We start from the raw sequence: 6391 nt of genomic DNA on the forward strand, positions 1-6391 counted from the left end.
TACCATGATTTACTATAGTATACCATGATTTACCACGATTTTCCATAGTTTACCATGATTTACTATAGTATACCATGATTTACCATGTTCAAGTATGATTTACTGATTCTAGCATTATTTAGCATAGTTTACCATGATTTACCACGATTTACCATAGTTTACCATGATTTACTATAGTATACCACGATTTACCATGTTCAAGTATGATTTATTGATTCTAGCATGATTTACCATAGTTTACCATGATTTACCACGATTTACTATAGTTTACCATGATTTACTATAGTATACCACGATTTGCCATGTTCAAGTATAATTTACTGATTCTAGCATGATTTACCATAGTTTAGCATGATTTACCATAGTTTACCATGATTTACCATGATTTACCATAGTTTACCATTATTTACTATAGTATACCAAGATTTACCATGTTCAAGTATGATTTACTATGATTCTAGCATGATTTACCATATTTTACCACGATTTACCATAGTTTACCATGATTTACCATAGTTTACCATGCTAGCATGATGCTAGAATTTTTTTACCATGTTGCTAGCATGGTTTACCATGATTTACCATAGTTTACCATGATTTACCACGATTTACCATAGTTTACCATGATTTACTATAGTATACCATGATTTACCACGATTTTCCATAGTTTACCATGATTTACTATAGTATACCATGATTTACCATGTTCAAGTATGATTTACTGATTCTAGCATGATTTAGCATAGTTTACCATGATTTACCACGATTTACCATAGTTTACCATGATTTACTATAGTATACCACGATTTACCATGTTCAAGTATAATTTACTGATTCTAGCATGATTTACCATAGTTTACCATGATTTACCACGATATACCATAGTTTACCATGATTTACTATAGTATACCATGATTTACCATGTTCAAGTATGATTTATTGATTCTAGCATGATTTACCATAGTTTACCATGATTTACCACGATTTACAATAGTTTACCATGATTTACTATAGTATACCATGATTTACCATGTTCAAGTATGATTTATTGATTCTAGCATGATTTACCATAGTTTACCATGATTTACCACGATTTACTATAGTATACCATGATTTACTATAGTATACCACGATTTGCCATGTTCAAGTATAATTTACTGATTCTAGCATGATTTACCACAGTTTAGCATGATTTACCATAGTTTACCATGATTTACCATGATTTACCATAGTTTACCATTATTTACTATAGTATACCATGATTTACCATGTTCAAGTATGATTTACTATGATTCTAGCATGATTTACCATAGTTTACCACGATTTACCATAGTTTACCATGATTTGCCATAGTTTACCATGCTAGCATGATTATCATGTTGCTAGCATGATGCTAGAATTTTTTTACCATGTTGCTAGCATGGTTTACCATAGTTTACCATGATTTACTATAGTATACCATGATTTACCACAATTTACCATAGTTTACCATGATTTACTATAGTATACCATGATTTACCATGTTCAAGTATGATTTACTGATTCTAGCATAGAAAGAAATAGAAAGAAAGAAAGAAAGAAAGAAAGAAAGATTAGGTATAAAGAAAGAAAGAACGAAAGAAAGATTAGGTATAAAGAAAGAAAGAACGAAAGAAAGATTAGGTAGAAAGAAAGAAAAGTTAGAAAGAAAGAAAGAAAGAAAGAAAGAAAGAAAGAAAGAAAGAAAGATTAGGTAGAAAGAAAGAAAAGTTAGATAAGTCAGATAGATAGATAGATAGATAGATAGATAGATAGATAAGTTCAAAAGATAGATAGATAGATAGATAGATAGATAGATAGATAGATAAGTTCAAAAGATAGATAGATAGATAGATAGATAGATAAGTTCAAAAGATAGATAGATAGATAGATAGATAATAGATAGATAGATAGATAGATAGATCTATGTATGATTTATTGATTCTAGCATGATTTACCATAGTTTACCATGATTTACCACGATTTACTATAGTATACCATGATTTACTATAGTATACCACGATTTGCCATGTTCAAGTATAATTTACTGATTCTAGCATGATTTACCATAGTTTACCATGATTTACCACGATTTACAATAGTTTACCATGATTTACTATAGTATACCATGATTTACCATGTTCAAGTATGATTTATTGATTCTAGCATGATTTACCATAGTTTACCATGATTTACCACGATTTACTATAGTATACCATGATTTACTATAGTATACCACGATTTGCCATGTTCAAGTATAATTTACTGATTCTAGCATGATTTACCACAGTTTAGCATGATTTACCATAGTTTACCATGATTTACCATGATTTACCATAGTTTACCATTATTTACTATAGTATACCATGATTTACCATGTTCAAGTATGATTTACTATGATTCTAGCATGATTTACCATAGTTTACCACGATTTACCATAGTTTACCATGATTTACCATAGTTTACCATGCTAGCATGATTATCATGTTGCTAGCATGATGCTAGAATTTTTTTACCATGTTGCTAGCATGGTTTACCATGATTTACCATAGTTTACCATGATTTACTATAGTATACCATGATTTACCACAATTTACCATAGTTTACCATGATTTACTATAGTATACCATGATTTACCATGTTCAAGTATGATTTACTGATTCTAGCATGATTTAGCATAGTTTACCATGATTTACCATAGTTTACCATGATTTACCACGATTTACCATAGTTTACCATGATTTACTATAGTATACCATGATTTACCATGTTCAAGTATGATTTACTGATTCTAGCATGATTTATCATAGATTACCATGATTTAGCATAGTTTACCATGATTTACCACGATTTACCATAGTTTACCATGATTTACTATAGTATACCATGATTTACCATGTTCAAGTATGATTTACTGATTCTAACATGATTTATCATAGTTTACCATGATTTACCACGATTTACCATAGTTTACTATGATTTACTATAGTATACCATGATTTACCATGTTCAAGTATGATTTACTGATTGTAGCATAGATAAGGTTTGTAGATAGATAGATAGATAGATAGATAGATAGATAGATAGATAGATAGATAGATAGATAGATAGATAGATAGATAGATAAGGTTTGAAGATAGATAGATAGATAGATAGATAGATAGATAGATAGATAGATAGATAGATAGATAGATAGATAGATAGATTGGTTAAAAAGATAGATAGATAGATAGATAGATAGATAGATAGATAGATAGATAGATAGATAGATAGATAGAGTTAAAAAGATAGATAGATAGATAGATAGATAGATAGATAAGTTAAAAAGATAGATAGATAGATTAGTTAAAAAGATAGATAGATAGATAGATAGATAGATAGATAGATAGATAGATAGATAAGTTAAAAAGATAGATAGATAGATAGATAGATAGATAGATTAGTTAAATAGATAGTTAAATAGATAGATAGATAGATAGATAGATAGATAGATAGATAGATAGATAGATAGATAGATAGATAAGTTAAAAAGATAGATAGATAGATAGATAGATAGATAGATAGATAGATAAGGTTTGAAAATAGATAGATAGATATATAGATAGATAGATAGATAGATAGATAGATAGATAGATAGATAGATAGATAGATAGATAGATAAGTTAGTTAGAAAGATAGATAGATTAGTAAGGAAGATAGATAAGTTAGTTAGAAAGATAGATAGATTAGAAAGAAAGATAGATAAGTTAGTTAAAAAGATAGATAGATTAGTAAGAAAGAAAGAAAGATAGATTAGTTAGTTAGAAAGAAAGATAGATTAGTTAGAAAGAAAGATAGATAGATAAGTTAGTTAGAAAGATAGATAGATTAGTAAGAAAGAAAGATAGATAAGTTAGTTAGAAAGATAGATAGAAAGATAAGTCAGTTAGAAAGATAAGTTAGATAGATAGATAGATAGATAGATAGATAGATAGATAGATAGATAGATAGATAGATAGATAGATAGATAGATAGATAGAAGTTTATTAGGTCATTGAATGGTAGTTTAATTGAGTCTAGGGCTTCAGGGAGTTTAGATTTGAGTTTTTGGCTTGTACACTAATGGGCCACCGTAGTCTTGGCTCAATTTGAGCAGTCTGCCATGTAAGTCTATGGGATTTTTATGGTTTTTAATATTAATTTTTAAGAAAACTGAAAGTCAAATCAGTCTGAAAAGATATAGCACACCAAGTCAGAACAGTCTGAAAGTCTGACCCGAGTTTGGAGTTTGTAGAGTTAAAGCTCTAGGAGGAGTTAGAGTTGATAAATTTTGGGTCAGAAGAAGAAGAAGAAGAAGAATAACTAGATGCGAAAGTTCGTCGAGACAAACTTTAAGTTGGCTTGAGAAAGTTTGGACTGGAAAGTTTAAAGTTTAAAGTAGTTTGAAGATTAAAGTAGTTTGAAGTTTAATTTAGTTTAAAGTTTAAAGAAGTTTGAAGTTTAATTTAGTTTAAAGTTTAAAGTAGTTTGAAGTTTAATTTAGTTTAAAGTTTAAATCGGTTTGAAGTTAAAAGTAGTTTAAAGTTTAAAGTAGTTTACAGTTAAAAAGTTGTTGGGGGTTTTCTAGTGGGTTGCTAGGGTGTTCTGGGTGGTTGTTATGGTGTTGCTAGGCGGTTGCTAGGGTATTCTGGGTGGTTGCTAGGGTCTTCTGGGTGGTTGCTATGGTGTTGCTAGGCGGTTGCTAGGGTATTCTGGGTGGTTGCTAGGGTGTTCTGGGTGGTTGCTAGGGTGTTGTAGGCGGTTGCTAGGGTGTTCTGGGTGTTTGCTATGCTGTTGCTAGGTGGTTGCTAGGGTATTCTGGTTGGTTGCTAGGGTGTTCTCGGTGGTTGCTAGGCGGTTGCTAGGGTGTTCTGGGTGGTTGCTAGGTGGTTGCTAGGGTGTTCTGGGTGGTTGCTATGGTGTTACTAGGTGGTTGCTATGGTGTTACTAGGCGGTTGCTAGGGTATTCTGGGTGGTTGCTAGGGTGTTTTGGGTGGTTGCTAGGCGGTTGCTAGGGTGTTCTGGGTGGTTGCTATGGTGTTGCTAGGTGGTTGCTAGGGTATTCTGGGTGGTTGCTAGGCGGTTGCTAGGGTGTTCTGGGTGGTTGCTATGGTGTTGCTAGGCGGTTGCTATGGTGTTCTGGGTGGTTGCTATGCTGTTGCTAGGCGGTTGCTAGGGTATTCTGGGTGGTTGTTAGGCGGTTGCTAGGGTGTTTTGGGTGGTTGCTAGGGTGTTCTGGGTGGTTGCTATGATGTTGCTAGGCGGTTGCTAGGGTGTTTTGTTGGTTGCTATGGTGTTGCTAGGCGGTTGCTAGGGTATTCTGGGTGGTTGCTAGGATGTTGCTAGGGTGTTTTGGTGGTTGCTAGGATGTTGCTAGGTGGTTACTAGGTTGTTCTGGGTGGTTGCTATGCTGTTGCTAGGGTGTTTTGGTGGTCGCTATGGTGTTGCTAGGGTGTTCTGGGTGGTTGCTATGGTGTTACTAGGTGGTTGGTAGTTGTCTCAGATGGTTACTATGGAGTCTTTATAGAGTTCTTAGCATGATCTTGGCATGATATAGCACTTAACTAATCGCTATTAGCATGTAGCTATTCACTGCTAGCATGTGTAGCATGTTGGAATTGCTGTTTGCTAGCATGAGTCAAAAGAGCCAAACCTCATCTCTATACGATGTTCTGATACAGAGATATAGGTCTTGCAAAACGGTTGCTAGGGTACTCAAGTTTGGTTGCTATGGAGTTGCTTGGGAGCTGGAAGCTTTAAACTTAAGAAGTTTAAAGTGGTTTGTAGTTTAAAGTAGTTTACGAGTTTTGAGTTTACAAGTTTAAATGAGTTTAGAGTTTAAGTTTAAATGAGTTTAGAGTGTGTGTGTGTGTGTGTGTGTGTGTGTGTGTGTGTGTTCACACACACACACACACACACACACACACTCAGGGTTTATGAGTTTAGAGTTTATAAGTGTATAAATTGATGAGTTTATAAGTGTAAGAGTTTTTGAGTTTAGAGTTTATAAGTTTTAAATGAGTTTAGAGTGTATAAGTTTTAATGAGTTTAGAGTTTATAAGTTTAAATGAGTTTAAGAGTTCAGAGTTTATTCATTTATGAGTTTAAGAGTTCATAAGTCTATGAATTCATGAGTTTATAAGTTAATTAGTTTATAAGTGTATGAGTTTAGAGTTTATTAGTTTAAATGAGCCTCAATGACTCATATAGTATATAGAACGGCAGTTTGGTTTAGTCTTCAAGGTGTTTAGATTTAAATTTTTGTCGGTTGGTGAGTTTGAATCTGGATTTGAATTTTTTAGAACTCCCCATTGTAAGTCAATGGGAGTTTTTCCGAGTTTTGATCGTCATTTGT

At 32.7% G+C, this 6391-nt stretch overlaps 1 protein-coding gene across 1 annotated transcript in view; it reads left to right on the forward strand.

Annotated features, from left to right (window-relative positions):
* LOC311305794 (uncharacterized protein) overlaps positions 1-6391 on the forward strand; it is a 1216100-nt gene that overhangs the window by 725249 nt on the left and 484460 nt on the right. The window lies entirely within an intron of this gene.

The sequence above is a fragment of the Rutilus rutilus genome (genome assembly GCF_951802725.1).
Source record: "Rutilus rutilus genome assembly, chromosome: 1".
Classification (NCBI taxonomy): domain Eukaryota; kingdom Metazoa; phylum Chordata; class Actinopteri; order Cypriniformes; family Leuciscidae; genus Rutilus; species Rutilus rutilus.